We start from the raw sequence: 21,743 nt of genomic DNA, 5'->3' as shown, positions 1-21,743 counted from the left end.
ACTTTGTGCCTGCGAGCACCTGATTCATTGGTTTTGAAAATACGAACGGGGCGTTCTTGAGACGAAACGTCAGCACAAGAGGGCGATATGTGCCTGTCGGAGTCATGAAAGTGGCTAGGTGGCTGGCGTTTTCTGTGAGTGGCACTTGCGAGAAGCCGCGGACTAGATCCAACGTGGAAACATACTGTGTCGCGGAAACTTTTTCGATCAAGGCTTCGACATTAGGAATGGGAAACAACTCGTCTTTGTAATCGCACTCAATTTTCGATAATCAATGCAGGTTCGGGGTTCCTTGCCAGGACTTTGTACGATAAACATCGGTGACACGTATTCACTCTCTCCCGGCACGATTACACCCAGTGTCAAGACGTTTTGAACGCAATCTTTCAACAGTTTCTGATGAGGGGGTGAAAATCGGTGCATCCCGGTTCGGAAGGGTTGGTCAGATGTCAACTCAATGTCGTGTTCCACAAGGTTTGTTCCGCCGAGGTGGGGACAGAACAAATCGCTGAACTTGCTGATAAGCATTTTCAACTGCTTTCTTTGTTCGACTGTTAAAGAAGCTTGTGTAGCTGCAGATTCAAATATCTCTTCAGTTGACGGGGAAAAGCATGGGGTCGGCACTTGAGGGACTGGAACATTTATCTCTGGTTCGTTTAAGACGATGCTCAGCGTCTCCAGGCGTTCGATAAACGGCTTCATAAGATTGCAGCGGTAGAGTGTCACATCGTTGCGTTTGCCGGGCGTCGTGACCAAATAAGTGGTGTCGGAGAGCTTTTGTGTAACCGTGACTGGCCCATCCCATGCTACTTCCAGTTTATTTGTCTTTGATGACTTCAGAATGAGCACTTTGTCGCCTTCCTTGAAGGTTCGTGCACGTGCGGATCTGTCGTAGTACACTTTCGCACGGTGTTGCGTTTCAGCCGTCTTGATCTGCGCCAATTCCCATGATTCACGTAGGCGCTTCAACAACGTCACCACGTACTCGACAACCGATTTGTCCACGAATTTGTCTTCCCACTTTTCCTTTAACAACGTTAGAGGGGAACGAAGGGCTCGACCGTAAACGAGTTCCGCCGGCGTGAATCCAGTCGCTTCGTGAGTGACGGTGCGCAGAGCAAAGAGCATCGCGCGTCCCATTCGGTGCCATTCTCGAAGCAGAGCGCGCGCAGAATTCGCTTCATTACTGAATGAAGTTTTTCGACCGAATTACTCTGCGGGTGGTAGACAGAGCTGTGGTTAATGGATATGCCGAACTTCTGCAAGAATGTCGTGGTAAGCGCGCTTGTGAAAACAGATCCTTGGTCGCATTGAATTTCACTGGGGAATCCAACTCTGGCAAATACAGCGATCGAGTAGCGCGTTAACAACTGCTGTGGAGATTAATTCCGGCAACACCACTGCTTCGGGAAACTTCGTCGCAGGGCAAATGAGCGTAAGCAAGTACCTGTTGCCTGCCAGTCTTACTGGTAAGGGGCCTACAATGTCGATTACTAATCTGCGAAAAGGTTCGCCAATCAAAGGTACTTCGACCAAAGGCGCCTTGAGTCGTTCGTTTGGCCGTCCTGTCCTTTGGCAAACGCTGCAGGAACGCAACCAGTTCTCAGAGTCTTTGAAGCACATCGGCCAGTAGTAGTCATTCAGTACCCTGCTCTTGGTCTTGCTTACTGCTAAATGACCAGCGCAGCTGTCACTGTGAACCAAACAGAGCAGCGCAAACTTTTGGGGGACTACAAGCTGCTCGAAACATCGGCCTTTTTTGTTCTTGAATTTTCTGTACAAGAGGCCGTCATTGACAATGAACGACACTGGTCTTTTTTGTTTCCGCCTTGATCTTTCCCAGCACGTCTGCAGTGACTCGTCGTTTGCCTGCTCTATCTTGAGAGCGCTTTTGTCAACCTTGGCCAGAAGCTGAAAATGTTCACTGACTGGGCTTATCGATTCGCCTCCGGACGCGGAAGCGACGGGAGTGGTGTTATTGGTGCTTGCAGCGGCTGGTGTGGCTGGGGTGGTTTCGCTCGTTGCGGCAGCTTGCGACGGACCACTGTCATCTGCAGTTTCGGCGGCACGAGTAGCGCTGGCTGTGTGCGCTCTGGTGTAGGACCTAGTGACCACCATTACGGGGTTCGCATTAAGTTCCATTCCTTCATTTTGCAAGTCCCTCATCGATCTGTTAGAAAAAATGTACGGGATTTTTCGAGGGAGCTTGTCCGAAACAGCAGCTTCAGTTGGCAATTTCCCGAAAGGACCTTGCAATCAAATTCTAGCCACCGGCAAGCACTTCGAGTCACCGCTGCCACCAGCTGTTACGTATTCAGCGGCTCGTCGACCGACGGGTGCCGAGGAACAGACGACTCACGCAGTGCCAGGAAGCTTATCGGAAAGCCAAACAAAAGAGCGTGGCAAGCTCGGCGAATGTTACAACGCACAGGATAGAAAACACAGAAGCCGGATATCTGACTTTCAGAAAAAAACGATATTTTGGTCAATTTTCGTTGGAAGACTCGTACCCCCTTAGACTAATGAATACAAATATTCGATAATAGCCGATTATTCGAACCCTTCCGAATATTCGAAAAGTTTCGAATACATATTTTGCGAAGCGAATACGAATATAACATATTTATTATTCGAGTAATATTTGAAATTTTCGAATATTCACACACCTCTACTTTAATAATGTTGTCCATGACGTTCCCACAAACACATTCTCACCCAGGCAACGTATGTATCACTTTTTTTGTCAAAGCAGCGAACCTAGCGCATTTGGACGCCTTATTCACGATTTTGACTGCTGCCATTTTTACGCGGCCGAAGTGATCATTCTGTCTCCAAAATGATTTAATACGAGAGCATTACGAATAGTTACTTGCGGACAATTTCCTTGTGAGGCTACCGGTTGGCCAAGTTCGTCAATATTGTTGTAAGTGACAAGCCATCTATGAAGTGAACGACACACCAATGGAGGTTACGGGTGACACTGCTGAAGGAAGATCCGGCATGAAGTCGCCTCTTGCCTAAACACAAAAATGTTGGCCCCTATGCCTACGTCACCCCCATCCAGTTTCTCCCACATGCGCTCTACTCTTGCACCGGTCGCTTCCTATTTTTTCACGAACATTTTCGGCCTATCGGACATTTGTGGTTTTTAAAACGCTATTGAGCTACTTCTACAAATTTTACTGACTCGGAAAATAGCAACAAAAAGCTTCAGTTCTGTGCGAGACCATATGCTTGCTTAGAAACTTTGGGTACCAGGTTGACGTCTACTGTCGGCTCAGACGTGACGCTGAATGTAACTGAGGGAACAGGAGGGGTAGCATAGCGTGAAATAAGGGATAAGTGATTTTTCTCTGAACAAATATCATAGGCATTCCACTCTGTGGGAGTGGATGGTCAGTGACGCTTTTTAGCTCTAGACATAGAGGTGACAAAATTCAGGTGAAAGGTATGACCAAATTGTATTTATTTTACTTGATCGGCAGTCCTTCAACCGAGCAAAGAAGATAGACATCCGCATGCGGACGTTCATCCCTTTTTATTTTTCTGATGGTACAAAAAAGAAAACCTCTAGCCGTGTTCGCGACGCATTTCACGACGAAGCGGTAAGTCACAGTTCTAACTCCAACTTAAACCCCTTGCTTACGATGCGGATGGTGGTTCCAACGAAATTCGGAAACTTCCTCCTAGGCTACTCCCCCCCTTACCCTCCCTGTAACTAAAGGCACCCACACGCCCGTTTCGCGCGGTTTCACATAAACACAAAACTTGTGACCCTTACCTAGAAACATGAGCCATGCCATCAGAGTTTGAGATATCCCTATTCTAATTTTGCTTGAGTGCGGGCACTGGAATTTCGGTGCAACAGGGGACCTCAACGAAGCAGCGTCCTGTGATTCGGCGTGAGTGCCCGCTACTGCAGTGTATGGAGATGATGTTTGAAGGTATGTTTGTGTCCCTTTAATCACTGTCATGTATTTTCAAGCGTGTTTAGCCCTATTGTGCTATCCATGTATTGACCGCACTTGCCCTCGACGGCTTCACAAAGATCAGTAATCCGGCCCCTGGCTTTTTGACGCAGAAACGTCGCAGAAAAAATATTTCTTAATATTTCTTAAAGCCCCCCCCCCCCCCTATTCTACATAACAGTTTCTAATCGTAGTGGCTCGATTTCCAAGTTTGCCAGTGAATCGTCTTCAGCTGTTATATTGTGGTATTTTCGGTAGCTCTAATGAGTTGTTGTTAAGCAACAACGTCATACATCCGCGGTTTTTAAGTAAAACACCGGAATAAATGTTGGTTTACAGTGTTTGGGGAGTACTGACGTGTTTTCTTTTTAGTTCTCACGAAATATTGCACTGCGACTGTTCTTAATGTGCGTTATGTAACGTCGTGATTAGTAGACTGCCTACTCGTCCGCAGTCGCTTCGGTCTGCTAGAGGGGAAGCGAGTGCAGACCCACTGTATACTACGTTCATTACTTATTTGCTTTACAGATGTTCTTTCACAGTTGAGAGTGAGAATATTGGATTAGGTGCAAACTGTTGCCTCGAAAGAATTTCTCCTTACTTCACTCGTCGCTAGTCGCTGCTAAATGATTTCATCGCAGACTATTTTTGCTTTCGTTAAAACAACCGCTCAGCTCTAGTACAGAGTTCGCATTTGGGAAGTACTGCTTTTTAAGCCTGTCTTTTTCATCGCAATGCGTTCGTCTGTAATCGGTCATTTCGCGTCATGCGATAATTCATAATGAAAGTGTGAGATTATTGTTTATTTTTTGTGCATTTCACGCGATGACAAATAACAATATGTCAGATCTCTTATCCTTATGTCAGAATGGCCGCAGGTTACCCCCGAAAAAAATTATAATACTCAAAATTCGCTTGTAAATTTCTCTTTGCCATAACTCTCAATAGTAGCATTGATTGATCAATTTTGAGAAAATTTTGCCTTTTTCTGACCACATTTATAAAAAAAAATTATTAGTGGCTTTGTGCAAGTGAGCAAGACCTATTACGTAGAACTCAAATCACATAGTCTGTCTCCACCGCTATGATTTGCTTTAAAGGCACCATGAAGATAAAATACAACATTGGTTCATAAAAAAAGAATACTTTGCCTTGATATCAATTATATCATATTTTTCGCAAATTTTAAACAAATAAATCGGGTTTTGAATCAAATATGTGAAGCAGTGGCAAATCCAGTCGCTTCTTACATTTTTTTTCGACATCACAGAATCTTCTTTGTGCAATTGACAGCCGCCAATCACACAATCCACCTAAAGAACGGAAAAATAATGTGCAGTTATAGTCGATCCTCTAATTCTGTTTGGTCATATCACTTGCATGCTAGCAGTTTGCAATCTGATAACTATGGTTTCTATTATGCCACTGTACGTCCAAATTTGACAGTTTTTCAACATTTCTCGCTTTTTTGTTGTTAAAAATTGTCATTCATGATTGGAAGTCAGTTGAGTGAGCTGCCAAAGCCACGTTATTTCGAATTAAAGTTGTATTTTGTCTTCTTGGGCATTTAATTCAATAGATGCCATATTTTATTCTTGGCGGCTCATGGTCACACAAACAAGATCAAACAGTGAGAGAGGGGTGCGCGTCCTGCCTGTTTTTTTTGTGACGTCAGCACTATCTCCTGTTATCAATGTGGCTCTATTTTCTACTTCCCTGTCAATGTGGATGCTTCTTTACCATTCCACTGGTATGATAACAAAAAAACAAACGATGAGGTTACATTGGGATGAGGGCCCCACATTTCGAGTAATTAGGTCTTTTGCCTGGGATGAAACACCATGCGATGAGCAAGTTGTATCCTGTGTAGGAACCCGACAACAAATTTGTCCGTTAAAAAGCATCCTTAAAATATTAATTTTAATGCAGACTACCCAGAACTTGCCAAATATTCGGCACAACAGTTGAAGCAGTGGGACACAGTGATGCCTCAGCGACCTTTCTGCTGTACTGGTGGGCGGCAACCAAAGCCACCACCAAGAAAACTTTATGCGACTGCATCGTGCCTCTAGTTCCATTTGGTCGTACTGTTCCAATGCTGTCGTGCTGTAACGACAGATAACTTTGATTTTAATATTTCTCCCTTTGAGTAACCACTAATCTCTTACGCGAAATTTGTAAGGTTTTTGTTAGCTTTAGAAACGCATTTTTGGGCTGGAATAGAGTGTAGTAGGTTACCACAGGGTAGTCCTTTCAAATTAGGCAATAGTATTTTCTCTTCATGGCCCCTTTAAGCGTGCTCTTTCCATTCTGAATTTTCAGGCTCAGCCGTCACTTGTTTGTGTCACCGTTTGTGATTGTTCGCCTTGTGTCTTTGAGCACTCCAGACTGCAAAAGAAAGCACCAGTAAAAAACCAGAAGGCAGGAATTGCTTCGAACAAGCTGTCTCCTGTTCCTGAGGCTCTTATATGATAGGTAAGGCTTTATGCGAGACGTGCCTTTTTTATTTTTTTGTTTTGCTGCCCTGAGTGCAAATTTTTTTTTTGTGCAGGACTGACTCCTCTGATTGTTACATTTAGACAATGAAGAAAAGTAATGCGAACTCTTAACACACAAAAACAAGCAGCTGATGTTGCAAAGAGAAGTAATAAAAGAAATAATACAAAAAATCTAGATATACAAAACCAGCGGTAAACGTTGTTGTTACACTTGTCATCCACAGTGGTTGCGGTCGTGACCGTGTTCGGTTTGACATTCAGAATCGAGTAAACTTCACTCTTTCCAAGCTCATTTTCCTCAAGTGATATCTGACTTACAATCGGTTTTGTTAGCTCAAGCATGCACAAGCCAAGTGTACGTCGTGCAATTTCAAAGCTTTTTAAAAGCCTCCAATGCCGGCCTCTACAGACTTAACATGACAGGGATCCCACTAAGCTAAACGTTCTTCCCATCCCCACCAGGTGAAGAAATTGTGTGCCTGCACACGCAATCGCAGCGGTGTCACTGTACCGGCTAACTCCCGCACAACTCCTTCCTTCCTTCTTTCCTTCCTTCATTCATTCATTCATTCATTTATTCATTTTATTTAGCATCAAGTAAACACATACAGGATGCTGGAGGTCGGCAGAAAAAGCCGACGAGATGTCAGCTTCCGTAAACCTTCCCTAAAAACTTTCAAGAAGGTTAATTGCTCCCAGCAAACCACGTTACGTCGTGCAGATATCCTGCAGACGTCACCAATCGACATTGTAGATGTCCAGGTGACGTACTGGGGTCGAAATTACATATATTCAACGTTGCTACAACTGCAAAAAACATATCCAAATCAAACGAAGGATAACGTAGAATACACCTCTCATGGTACTTTTATATGCTGTTTACGGGGTGTTACCTTAGTGTTACATCTTATGGATATTCTAGTGGTATGCATGCAAGATGTATATAGATGTCTGTTCTACAAGGTTTTTCTGTCTTTGGCACAATCATTAGTTTTTTTATATTCATGACTTGTGTACATTAGTATGATATTGTTGAGATGAACCTGTATGCTTGACATTTACATTCTTTATACATTATTTTGGAGTTTGGCCAGCCCCCTTTCCAAGGTTACTTACGGGTTTTGGGCATTTATACTTCAAATACATGTCTTGCTAGCTATTCAGCACTGTTTGCGGTTACTTGGCACCTGGGTTCTAGATTAATGTGTTTCCATTTTTGAAGTGCTGCATACTGCATGAAGTCTCATATGCGAAGTGCTAAGCTGACCACATACTCTTGCAGAAGCACACAAAGTACAGCTCTAAACAAGTAATGTCGCATCGAAAACAAGTGGCAGTAAGTAACAGCAAACCAGTCCTGATCAGCGCAAGCGCCCTTGACACTAAGACAACCACAGTAGCGTCATCGAATTGTACCACACAGCACGGATGTACAGGCCTTGTGCAAATAAACTATCAGACAAACAATTCAAAAATTAAAATAATGGAAATGACAGTCTTGCCAACCTAGTTGTAAGTGCAGCCGGGTAGTAAGAAAGCTTTCAAAGTACACATAAAACACAAAAGAGTTCAGGTAAAACAGTTTATATTGACTTGCAAATTATGTAATATGCTTTCGCAACACAACCACTTTAATTTTGATTCCTATCTGCCCTGGCTCACAGGGTACAGATTGTATAATTACAAGAATAGTAAAAATATTCATGACAATAAATAAGTCACACACAGCAGAAAGGTGGACAAAAAATAGGAAAAAAGCAAGCATGTAAACCCAGGGTACAAGCACAAGATAGTTATGCAACTTGAAATATCTCACATTAAGTGAAATGGGTGAAAAACAACGCAAGAAAAGTGTGGAAACAAAGACATGATTTAATGGTGGTTAACAAACAAAGCAAATTTACGAAACCAAATAGTTCACATCTAGTGAAAAGTTTGGGGAACAATAAAACAAAAGCACCTTGGAAACGCTGAAGTGGTGTTGAGTGGTGGTTGTGAGTGCTACACAAATTTAAGCTTCTTTAAACAAACCAAAATCTAGGGAAATGCTTAGAAACTATAGAAAAGGTGTGTATACAGAAATGACTGTACGGTGGTTACAAGAGCAGTAGAAATTTACGTGATGAAATGATTCACACTTAGTGAAATGGCAGAACAACAATAAAACAACAAAAAAACTTCAGAAACAACTTATTGAATTCTGGTTAGGAAAACAATACAAAGTTACACTATTTCAATATTTCACACAAAGTGATATAATTTCATAGCAAACGAAAAAACGTGGAACACGGAAATGATGGAATATTAGTTACAACAAGACAGATTTACACGACTACGTTATTCACAAAAAGTGATACGCCCAAAGAACAATAACACAAAATAAAAACACATAGAAGCACGGAAATGATTCAATGGTGGTTCAATGGTGCATTCCTCCATGATCAGTTATGGTAGGGATTCTTGAACAGTTTATGTTCTTCGTTGTGGTGCCACAAACTGCCAAAATAGTTGCAGACCGGATTGGTTGGAAAGTGAGCAAAAATTTCATGGTCCAAAGGCTGAAAGAAATTTAATACCTCTTCTAGCAATAAAAAGTAAGAAGCCGCAGGTTGTCGACAAAGCTGATATTTGCGCAGGATGTGACTGACAATAAATATCTGGGCCCTATACACTGTCCGGTGAAAGAATTTGATGTCTGTAACAACACGAAGATATCTAGTTACACACAATGCAGGATGCACTCGCAGATAGAAAAAAGCGTGATTCTCTTTTTAACATTCTGCGTACAAAACAAGAGCACGATCGCCCAATCGACCCGGACATTCCTGCGGAGTATAGAGACTCCAAAATGCTTCACTTTTGGGAAGCATATTCCAGTCTCGAGTGACGGTGGAAGCGTTACAAACACCGCCATCGCCTCCGCCGCAAGTTAAATTTACTTCGGCAGGAAATCACGAAACATGCAACCTATCTCACCAGAACCAGCTGGATCCAAGTATGCGACGATATGAGGGGCAAGCTTTCCATGCGTCGCACATGGGCATTACTCCGTCATCTCCTCGATCCCACAAAATCTCGAACGCACCAACACACGCGTATAACCCAGCTTCTCAACGGTTGAAACCTTTCCCAAGAGGACATCCTTCGACAGCTCCACACTATATACATCCCGAAGCCATTTCCTTCTGACTCCACCCCCCTTTTTTACACCGGTACCCCCAATTCGGAGCTAGATGCTGAAATTACGAGTGAGGAGGTAGAGGCAGCATTACGCGCCCTTCGATGGCAAACGGCTCCCGGCCCGGACAAAATCTCGAATAAAATTCTTCGCCATCTGGACGACATATCTATAGACCACCTCACCCAATTCTTCAATACACACTGGAACGCCGGTACACTACCTCATAGTTGGAAACACTCCGATATCACTTTCATTCCCAAGCCAGCCAAACCTCTCGCACTGCCCAATCTACGACCAATCTCGCTCACCTCCTGTCTCGGAAAACTTTTCGAACACGTCATTCATAATCGGCTATCCTCACACCTTGAAGAACATTCCCTCTTTCCTCCCAACCTCATAGGCTTCCGCCCCGAACTGTCCACACAGGACGCACTTCTGCAAATCCACCATGGTATTCTACAACACCCACACCCTATGCGGCAATCCTCGCCTTAGATCTCCATAAGGCAATTGATCAGGTAGGGCACTCCGCCATTCTTAGCTCCATCAACACACTCCACCTAGGCGATTGAACATACACCTACATACGCAATTTCCTCACTGATCGCAACGCCACTCTCCGAATGGGCACCGTCAAATCAAAAATTTTCGACATGCCCAACAGAGGCACCCCCCAAGGGGCCATTCTATCGCCTCTACTATTCAATCTCGCCGTGCTCCCTCTCGCGAATGCTCTAGAAAATATACCGTCCCTCCACTCGACAATATACGCGGACGACATTACACTTTGGGTCACGCAAGGCAGCGACGCCCACATAGGCCACACTCTCAGCAGGGGCTGCCACAGTTTCCCGTCTTGCTGCACAAGCAGGCTTGACTTGCTCGGCCTCTAAATCAGCACTCCTACTCCTTCCTCCCCCTAGAATTAGACCCACTCCCCTGACCACCATTCAGGTAATGTTGGACGGACAACCAATCCCCCGGGTCTCCCAGCTTCACCTTCTCGGCATGCATCTCCAAGCGAACAGGAGCAGCACAGACACCATACATCTCTTGCGCACTCACACCATCCAGACTATTGGTCTCATTAAACGTATCGCGTCTAGGAAAGATGGGCTAACGGAATTAGAACGGCTGCGAATAGTGCAGTGGTTCCTGGTGAGCCGTTTTTGCTATCACCTCCCGTACGCACAGCTCACCCCCTCTCAACGTACCTCTTTCGATGCCTTACTTCGGAGAGCCTATCGCTCCGTGCTGCTACTTCCCCTCACGCACCCACCCAACGACTCCTCGCGCTTGGTATACATAATACCATAGACGAACTAATCGAAGCCCATCGCCTGTCCCAGCTTACGCGCCTTTCCGAGACCCCGGCTGGTCGGCAGATCCTCGATCGAATTCATGCCAACCCCCCGCTTATACTAGATCCTCCAGCTCACATCCCCTGGCTTCTCCGGGGACGTCTCGACATTATGCCGATCCCGCGAAATATGCATCCAGCTTACCACCGCGGACGCTGTCTAGCCCGAGCCCAAGCACACCTCTCCCGCTACCCTCCCTCTGAGCACACTCCCTACGTAGACGCAGCGGCCTACCCCACCCGTCCTGCCTTCGCACTCGCGGTAGTAGGCGCTTCTCCAACAATCCCTCAGATTTCAGGTACAGTTGCCACCACCTCCTCGGTAACTGCGGAAGAGGCAGCCATTGCCCTTGCCCTAACTCAATCACCTCCCCCCCCCCCCCCGATCATTTTATCTGACTCCCAAACTGCCACACGAAATTACACAAAGCGCGTCATTTCCACAGCTGCCCTCAAAATTCTTCTTCAGAATTCCCCTGCCCACCCCGTGATGCTGCTGTGGACTCCGGCCCACACCGGCGTAGGTTGTAATGAGACGGCACACCAACACGCCCGAGCATTGATATCCCGGGCTCCCGTTTCTTTTACGCCTACACACGGCATACCCGAAATGTCCCACGCGTACCTACTTACGTACAGGGACCTAACTCAACATTACCGCCTCCTCCGTAAGAACCTACCTTCCCCGCACCCTTCACTTACTCCGCCGGCAGTGCACATGCGGCGGCTCTTACAAACCCACACTTTCCCACACCGCACTCTCCTTGTGCACACTCACCCACACCAATTCACCTCCCCTCACTGCCCCTCATGTTGCGCGCTGGACACTCTTCCACTCGCTCTGTGAGTGTCCGCGCGACCCCTTCCCCACTTTCTTCTCCCCTTCTCACTGGGAGCAGGCTCTGGGGAGCTCAGACCTCGAAACGCAAGAAGCCGTCACGAACAGAGCCCTGGACGTCGCGGGGGATTTTTTGGGCCTCCGCCACCCCCTACCCTGAACCCAGTGTAAAATAAAGTGGCACTACTACTACTACTACTTCTCTTTTTCCAAAACCAGGAGAAATCCTGCGCCAAGTTGACCGGCAACAGTAGCTTGAATAGGTGCCTTGTGCAGACTGTTGCAGTAACGCCTCCTAAGAAAGAGAAGAGCGGTGCATAATTGATAGGAATAAACCGCTCCTAAGCCGCCAAAACTTGGTCTTGCTACACCTTCCATGCCACTATCAAGGGGATGCGCTGTCCTTTCGGGTATGTGACAGGCAAAACAGTTGCTTTCAATTAGCTAGTTCGAGGGCGCTACTTTACGATGCATGTGGGAGCGCTGTCACGTGGTATTTTTCATATTTCGCGGGGTTTCTTTATCAGTCAGAATAAATGAGTACGCAATTAGTTCGTCGCTGAAAATACCGCAGTTAGATTCCTCTCGTCCGTACCCACAAGTGCCTCATTGACACCTTTATGATTAGGGCAGTATTTATCGAGTTAGATAATTAATAAAATTATTTATCTAAATCTCATTAACGAACAAATTACTGCCCACTAGTACACTGCAGTAGAAACATTATGCACCAGGTTTCCTTCGAGTAAGGCAATTGCTCTTTTTTTAAATCTTGGTGCATGATAGCTGGGACACCCTGTATATGCATAACTAAACCTTAAAAAAGCACATCACTGGAAAAGTCGTGCTGTTGTCCTGCTCGCTTCACCTGTTAGGCCCACATTTTTAGTTGAAGTATAAGTTGTACAGCAGGAAGCATCAAAGTAGTGCAAAAAATTTTACTGCACAGTCACATTCAAACATAGTTTAAGTTGCACCAGTCAGCAGCCTGCAACATGTGAGTTATTAGCAAACGACAGGCCAGACACCAGAATCATACTCTGCCTTAAACCTGCGAAATCCCACATTTTGTGTTACTCTGATCACCAAGGTGTGTTACTAAATTCATTAAGCTGGAAATTCCATAAGTGAGAGAAATTTAACAGCCATTTTTGAATTTTTTTACTAGGTTCTGTATGGTTAATTTACGTTTGCGATGCTGCAGTAAGAGTACGAAGCCCAACCAGCGCTGCTCATACTACTGTACCAGTTACGACATGCGTGTAGTTCTGACGGTACAAATAAATTCGGGTTGCATGCACGTTGTCCATTCCAACATTTTATGACCAAACTGAGCGTTCGAAAAGATTGCACACTCAATCGAAACGTGACAAAAGCATCCAGATCGCATTTTAATCGAATGCTGTACGCTCGGAAATCATTCGATTTATTTTTTTTTCTGATGCTACACGCACGGCAATCATTCAATTTATTGTGCACGTTTCTTAACCGAAAACTATTGTGACGGGAAAAAAAGGCATCTGCAGAAACGAAACAACAACCAAGAGTGCATAATATCGCGCTAAAAGTAGACAATGTCCGTGTAACGAATACACGCACTTATATTCGCACTCTCCAGCTTCCCTTGTTTCATTTTATATCAAAACATTCGGCTAGCAAAATAGGACAGGACACAAACACTTCACCAAACACAGAGCTAGAAACTGCGCTACAATTGATTCTGTTTACACACGCAGCAGCCAGGTACAAAGGTTTACCGACAAATCTGCGCAACCCACAAAGCCAGTCACTTAAAACGTTAGGGCTAACCGCTTACGTGGACCGAAGTTCGGCAGCAACTCCGCTACGTTAAATACATATGACAATAAAACAAGGTTCACTAGTATTCACTTACCTTCACTACTTGGCAATATTTCTTCATCGAGTAGATAAATCCATAGTAGTCAAATCACCGAAACAAGGAAAAGGGCCCATCTCCCCGCGAGGGGGACTGGAGTAAATGCGTCGCATGGGGGGTGGGTGTATTGCGTTAACGTTTAGTGTTTGGGGAGTTGGTAGTAGTGAATGCGTTGTATCAGCAGCTTCTTGACGTAGTTTGAATGAGTCAAGGATATAAGGCGCGTTTGTAGCCTTTCATTCTGTGTCGGTTTTGTGGCGCAGTGGGAAGAGCACCATGTACCTCGCGTTCCGCCCACACGTAGTGAATGCGTTGTATCAGCAGCTTCTTGACGTAGTTTGAATGAGTCAAGAATATAAGGCGCGTTCGTAGCCTTCCATTCTGTGTCGGCTTTGTGGCGCAGTGGGTAGAGCACCATGTACCTTGCGTTCCGTCCACAGGGTCGTGGGATCGAAACCAGGCGCCGGTAAGTATTATTTTTTTATATAGTGTAGGGGGAGAGGGCGCACCTGGAACGGTTGTTGCGGACGCCGAGGCACGCCAACGCCGGGTGACATCGTGAGTTAAAGAAATGCTCTGCATTTAAAAGTTGAAGGCGTGCACACACCCATGGCGTCTCCGGCAAGTAGCACGCGCATCAATACGAAGAGCAGTTCATACAACTCTCGGATGGCCGGACTCGCCTCGCAGCGACTTTCTTGTCTCATGTTCGGCCTAGGGAAAAACTAGTTTCTGAAAGACACCCACCTTGATAAAAACGCGTTGCGAAATAGATGCCCAAGTTATTGATAAATACAGATATTAGTTGCGAATTATATACAAGAAACGCTTGAGCGTGTTTTTTTAAAAAAGAAAACAGTAACTGTACCGAAAATCTAGATTACGACATTTAAGGCAATTTCAGGGTCTATGGTGGAAATACAGCTGGCGTGGGTTTGCGGGCGCAGTAATTCTACGGTTTGCTTTGAGGCCGCAACTTGCAGCGTATTTTCCGCGCTTTCGCGCGTCAACATCGCCCCGCATTGACGGCGTCGGCAAAATGCACGGCGACGTGAGCTGCCGCGGGAGCTACGCCGATGTCTATGCTCGCCAGATATCAGCGTCGACGAAGCGCAAGAAAGCATCCGAAAGCAGGCGACATCATCCGGATTCCATTCCGGCTCCTGGTTTGGGATCATTACTTTTGCGGAAAACAGACAATTTCTTTTAACCTGCGGTAATCGGGTGCCTTGAGGCAAATTACAAGCTATTTCGGTTCGAAAGTGCGCATTACTTCGTGGCTAGCTTGGCTTTCATCGGGGCGATCGGGGGACTGGGATAGCTGTTTGTGAGTTAAATACGGGAGCTCTGGCTACATCGCTTGTAGTATTAGCATGGTGGGCTTGTCTGCAAGATCAGTGCGCAACGAACAAAGTTTATGAACGCCAGAAATCTAGCGGCGCATTCAATTTCATTCGCGGCTACCGTACCTTGCATAGGGTAAAGATGAAGCGCGATAGCTTTTCTTGCCCTAAATAAGGGAGCTTTGGTTACATCACTTCCAGTGTTAGCATAATTGGCCTCGCCTCCAAGATCAGTGCGGAAGAAACAAGCCGAAATTTGACTAATACGACCAAAACGAATCACTCGACAATATTCGTTGGCAGCCTCTGTTAGGGTACCAAATTCTTGGGTCCACACATTGTCTTCCGGCGTGCTCGGGTGCTTTGAGCTTAGGTTCTGGCGTTGTATTTTGAAAGTCCATGGTTCGAATCTTGGCAAAACCTCACTGTTCTTTTTTTTTTGCAGTGAGGGTGTGATCGACTTTTTTTTTTCCAGGCAAAAAAAGGTAGACTACCTTGCCGTTTTACCTACAAGTGACGTTCGACGGTAACCTCATTATCAAGGCAGCCCCGAAATTAGGTTTGCTCACACTTTGAATTCATGAAGCTCCAGTCGGCGCATAACATGAAGGTTAAATAAAGTAGCAAGTAAAGTTGTGCTAATTACGTCTCCGTTCATCATCCAATCTTATTTTAGATGTGGAGGATCTTATAGCGGTGGCCCATCCCGCGTCGGCGTCGGCGTCGTCGGTGTCCGCACTCACACTGCCCATGCGCAACTCTCCTCCTTCCCTCTCTCCAACAGCTGCGCTTTACTCTCTCCGCTCTCTCTCTCTCTCTCTCTCTCTCTCTCTCTCTCTCTCTCTCTCTCTCTCTCTCTCTCTCTCTCTCTCCCTCTCTCTCTCCCCTCTCTCTCTCTCTCTCTCTCCCTCTCTCTCTCCCTCTCTCTCTCTCTCTCTCTCTCTCTCTCTCTCTACCAGCTGCGTGCGCTTCGCGTGCTTTCGCTTCTACTCACACCGCGCATGCTCGGCGCTTGCGCATCTCTCCTCCTCTAGTCTCCTCTCCTTCAAGTGTGAATATAAGCAGCGGTAGCGCGCTGCGCGCATCAGTGCAGCGCTTGCTTCGGTTGGCGCCAGTTGACTCCGCTTGACTCCGTTGACTTCAGATGCAGTGTGATGGGAGCAACAGCCCATCTGCGAATGGGCTGACGCAACCTCATACTAGCATCAGCACAAACGCACACAGCAACGTTACTTTTAATCAAGACAAAGCTGCGAAGTTATGATGAGTTATGAGTTATGATGAGTTATGATGACAAACAATAGAAGTTCTGGGGAGCTGGCTTGTAATTGAGTTAAAGTTCACAGAGTTTCTATGGAAAACTAACTGTAAAAATTCTATAGTCTTTTTGGAGGCTTTGATGAGTGGAAGCTTAATGAACTTTTATGGTAAAGTCACAACAAAAATTCTACAGAGTTGGTATAGAGGCCTATAGAGGCCTTGTTCACAGAGATGTCATGGAAAAGTGACTGTAGAAATTCTACAGAATATTTATAGAGGCGTTGATGAGTTAGATCTTAATGAATTTCTCTGGAGAAGTAGCTATAAAAATTTTGTAGATTTTTTACTGGGACAGCTCCATAAGCTTAGAGTTCCTGATGAGTTTCTGTCGTGGTTCTTGTGACTTCATAAGATCTCCATAAAAACTCTTCAGGAATTCGTAATCCATTTTTGTGAGGGATAGACTTTTACTAATCCATGTGAAATAGCTGAACCAAATGCCGGGAGTGCATGCCGCCTTAAGACCACTTACCATAAAATGTTTGCTTCACCTTTTTAATAAGTGACCACTCCAGTTTGTGTCGCAAAATATTTTAATATTGGAACCAAGCTGAACAGTGGTGCACAATTAGAAATCTTTAACACTCACACGGAACAATTTCAAGGACAATGAGCTGTCCAAAAATGTGGAATTAATTGTGATCCTCCAGAAGTGGGATAGTAAAGCTGAGGACTAAAACAACTCTAACGAATCATAAAGGCTTTGAAGTTACAAAATCTAAAGTAACTACCAACCTTGAAGGTCTGCTAATTTTTAAATTCAGCGATGCCTTTTTCAAACGGTATTTCACCTGGCTTCGAGCCCCTATGTTCGGCTGGGTGTTGCTAGAATTGCTTTCAAAACATAGCAAAAGGTTTTTTTTACAGAAAAACATTGCTGGAAATTAAAAATGCCTTTTGATATTTTTTACTAAAATTTCGGATCTTTTCACTGCCGGGCTGTTTATTAAGCTCTTGGTTGCAAGAAAAAAATACCAACTAAATTCCGCGCGCACGTAAGCGTGCATTTCCTGAAGGGCGCAGGGCTTCATACAGGCTTTTGTGGGCTTCCACCACGTCAGGGGCTAACAAAAAAGAAAATATTGAGCGCAAAAAATACCACCGCATGTGAGCGGGAATCACGTCAGGAGCACCCGGCATCCTCCAAGCTTGCGTGTGAGCTTACGCCACGAGAGGGGCACTCAAAAAAGAAAATAAATTACCGAGTGCACGTGAGCGTGCGCCTCGGGACGAGCTCCCGGCATCATCCAACTTGTCCTTCTGGAACACGCTGCCCAGCGTTTGTGGTGTGATCTCTCGCGTGGTGTTCTACTCGCCAGTTCACGTACGCTCGCGCCGGAAGTATGCCGCAGGGAACAGCTCGCGCTGTAGACGCCGAGTTCGCGAACCCGGTAGCCACAGTTTCGAGCACGCGCGACACGGTCCACCTTGTTAAATATGTTTAAGCCAATGGACGAAACGATCCCGGCCGGCCACTAATGGAGAGCTTTCAGGAGCAAATTAGGAAATCCATGGCAGGTGCAACAGCCGGGTCTCCGACGAAGGGACAGAGAAAGGGAGAGAAATCCCTTTATTTTCCAAGGAAGTTGAGTAGGAATGCGTGGTGGCGGCCGGCCGAAGGCTGGCGGCGGCAGTGGCGGCTCGGTCAACCAGAAGTAGCTGCACACCCGGTTGCGAGCAGCCGAGCGCGTCCTCCCACTGCTCGACGCTGGAGATGGGGTGGAGTGGGCTAAGAGGACAGGCCCATATGCCGTGGCTTAGTGCGTCCAGAGAGTCACAGAGGGGACAGTTCGGCGCAAGAAACTCAGAGGAGTAGGTCTTGTGGAGAAGGGATCGACGGGCGAGGGAGTTGGTCTGAAGGAGTTGCCATAGGTGCTTCTGAGCATTGGTGAGGGGTGTGTGGGCAGTGGGAAAACGGTGGTGGGAGAGGCGATAGTGCTCCGTGGCTACTTGATACGAGAGCAGACGATCGCGTGGCGACCGAGCACTGGGTTAGAGAGCAGGAGCGAGCCCAGCACGGCTGTTTAGTTCTCGTGCTGATTTGTGGGCTGCCTCCTTGCCTCCCACCCCAGTGGGGCCCGGGGTCCAGACGATGTCGGGTGGTTGAGTATGGGGGTTTTGGAGAGTAGCCGAAACGCTACCACGAATGAAGTTTTGAATGGCCCTCTTCGAATAAGTGATTGTAATGTGTGGTGGCAGGCTGGTGATGCGGGCCAGGGCTATTGCCGCCTCTTCCGCCATTTCGGGGTAAGATGTCCGTACGGTGAGGAAAGTGACCGGGGGAGAGCCTGCCAGCTCTCCTTTTCCTCCAGCCTTTCACCACCGGTACAAGCTGGGGAAATTTGTTTAACATATTTGGCTGAACAGTGTTGCCAGCGATTTTTCAGGTCAGCATTTGTATTTTCATTACGAAGGTAGAACGGTCAAGTAAAATGGTGGTTTCACTGAATAAAAACTCCTACGAGCATCAAATTTTGTTCAGGTATATGTTGAGTCTAATTTATTTATTATGTCCTCCGCATTTATATTTCTGTAAAAGCAATATTGGTGGACTACAAAACTTGCACAAAACCCCTCGGTACAAAACCCATACAAAAAATACAAAGCGCCTTGGTAACTACAAAAGAGTACGCCTACGAAGAGTTTGAAAACAAAGTATAGCAGATATAGCTAAAATAAATGTAACTGCGACAAACATATAGGAAGTAAAAAACGGACATACCAGCAACATCTGAACACCGTCAGCAAAATATGTCTAAATAGCACCCACAAATGAAGCAGCAGCAACATAGAGAGTACGTCTTTAGGTTAGTTGAAACAACGCCGCCTGTATTAACATTGCCTGACGCGTCACGCGCTTTTCAATGGGAAGGGTAGGGACGCTTAGTTCAGGCACTGATCCGCTATGTGGCGCGTGCCGGAGGACATCTCGCCTTACGTCACTGCTCGCGAGTCGCGAACGCTGCACCCAGTGGCGTAGCCAGGGGGGGGGGGGGGGGGGGCTGACCGGGCTTCAGCCCCCCCCCGAAATTTTTCCGGCCGGTGATCTGCTGGGTGCTATGCCCGGCAGATCACCTGGGAACAAAGGCGCATATCCTTCGAACTGACGTTGTTGCTTCGTACGTGCGAACATTAGGGGAATTCGCGTCTAAACGCATATCAGACGCATGGGCTTACAAATAACGAAGCACAGCAATCAAAATAATTGCGGAGAGGTGCAGCCACAGGCGACGGTCCCCTCGGGTCGGGATACGGCCCGTTCGTCACATGGCGTTTCGTCATAGGCCGGTTTGTAATAGGCCGTTTGCTTACATAGGATCATTCGTCATAGGCCGGTTCGTAATAGGCCGTTTGGTCACATAGGATCATTTGTCATAGGCCAGTTTGTCACTCGGGAAAGTTCGTCACAGGTGCACAAATTAATGTCCACGTGTTGTTTTTTCTTCGATCGAAAGAGAGAATCGAGGCACAGGTTTAGTTAGTTTTTTTTTGTACTTTGGGCCGTAAATCTAGCAAAGCTCAACAAAAAATGCAAGCCAGAGTGGGCAAGTAGGGTGACGTGTTCGGACAAGATTATAGATACGAGTTCAACAACCCAAGACAGAAAAGTGAGACAGGGACGTAGCCCAACAAAGTTCTTGGAAGACGGGCCAGGCGTCTGGTTCTAAGTGGTCCCGTAATATGGAAAGTGGTTGCACCGACCTTATCGTTCTTGGAAATTTCACATGGGCCATTTCGTGTCACTTATTAGTGATGTAATACAAGTGGTGCAACTAATTATTTGATTGGCCTGTCTCCAGTAGCCATCTGCCCATGCGCGGGGCGCCGGTCCGCCATTCTTGGCAGTAGCTCTGGGGCAAAATAAACAAAAGGGCGCTCCCTCAGCTAGCTGCTCGGGGCTGCACGTTTTTATATCCTCCTTTCGGACAGTTCGAGTGAGTTCTTATGTGCACACAAAAAAGCCTTTCCAAGGAAAGGGGCAAAAATGACCACGCTGTGAGCACTTGGCTACCAGTGAGGGAGCAACGAAAATGAAAAATAAAAAAGTGAAGAAAAAGGAGTGCTTCGGCCACTGCAAATTAGTCACGCGAGCGTGCACCTGCTACCGTGACATTCATGTGAAAGGCAAGAGGGATGGGTGAGAGCGGTATGAACTGCAGGACCAGGATATTTCGTGCACGGGTTCCCCGAAAGCCAAACATTTTTTGGGGCGTGCCTTACTGCGAAATTGGGATCGCCATGGCGACCGCTAAAAGGACCGGTAATGCGAAAAGGTATGCGAAGTAGTTACAGTCATGCCTCATCACCACTTACGTCTAAAAAAAGCCATGAATTTTGTTTTTGCGTTCCTCTGACGAACTTTCCTAAGTGACAAACTGGCCTATGACGAATGATCCTATGTGACCAAACGTCCTATTACGAACCGGCCTATGACGAAACGTAATGTGACGAACGGGCCTACACACCCTCGGGTCAGCTCAGCCCTACCAACGCTCAGCGCAAGGGACGCCAAAGCCACACGTTTTCTTTTGTAAGGTGAATGTCTTGTACAGAAAACTGTGTGGTCGGGTCACAACATAAATGAAATCAAATAAATATACTCCAACCAAATACCTTTTCGAAGCTTCATAGGTTCCCTTTATCAGAACTGACTAAATTTGGCCATAAACGGCAGTTATATAGAAAATGTTCTTTTTAATTTTTTTCTCCCCATGGCGCATCGAAAGTCGGGCGTGGACTTGGAGGGGGCCGAACTAAGAGAAGTAATGACTCTGCCGGCACCAATATGACGTCCTGATGTCAAACAGCACAGCCCATTAGCATGCATTCTCCTCGAGCCATGGCACGTATACAAGCGAGTTGGGGAGAGCTGAATAGTAGTTCTCTTGAACTGGTATTCATCTCTCCCGGACTCGCTTGTATACTTGCCATGGCTCGAGGAGAATGCATGGAAATAATTTTTCTCGGTGTCAGTCACCTGCGCCCTTCCGAATTATATGCAGTGGTCGTATGTTTCGCAGTGTTAAGCTAATGGGCTGCGCTGTTTGACATCAGGACGTCATTTTGGTGCCGGCGGAGTCATTCCGGGAAGTTTTGCGTTTCACCGCTGTAAATGTCATGGCACCGCCCAAAGGAATTTCGTAAATAGCACCTCGCGCTGTTTCTTTCGGCGGGCTATCGCAGTGTTGACACGGTTTTGTGGGCTACAAGAAGGCATTTCTTTCTGGGAATTCGGGATATCGTCTTGCTTGCCGCTTCGGCGTACACGTAAGGCAGACGCGGGGAGGTCATCGGGAGATGGGAATTGTCTGGGCGTCATTTTGCTTTTTCCCCACTT

The sequence above is a fragment of the Haemaphysalis longicornis genome, unplaced genomic scaffold, assembly GCF_048455015.1.
Source record: "Haemaphysalis longicornis isolate Haplotype H1 unplaced genomic scaffold, Haemaphysalis longicornis Haplotype H1 scaffold_1, whole genome shotgun sequence".
NCBI classification, from domain to species: domain Eukaryota; kingdom Metazoa; phylum Arthropoda; class Arachnida; order Ixodida; family Ixodidae; genus Haemaphysalis; species Haemaphysalis longicornis.
The sequence above is the reverse complement of the archived record's forward strand: the minus strand, read 5'-3'. Positions refer to the sequence as shown.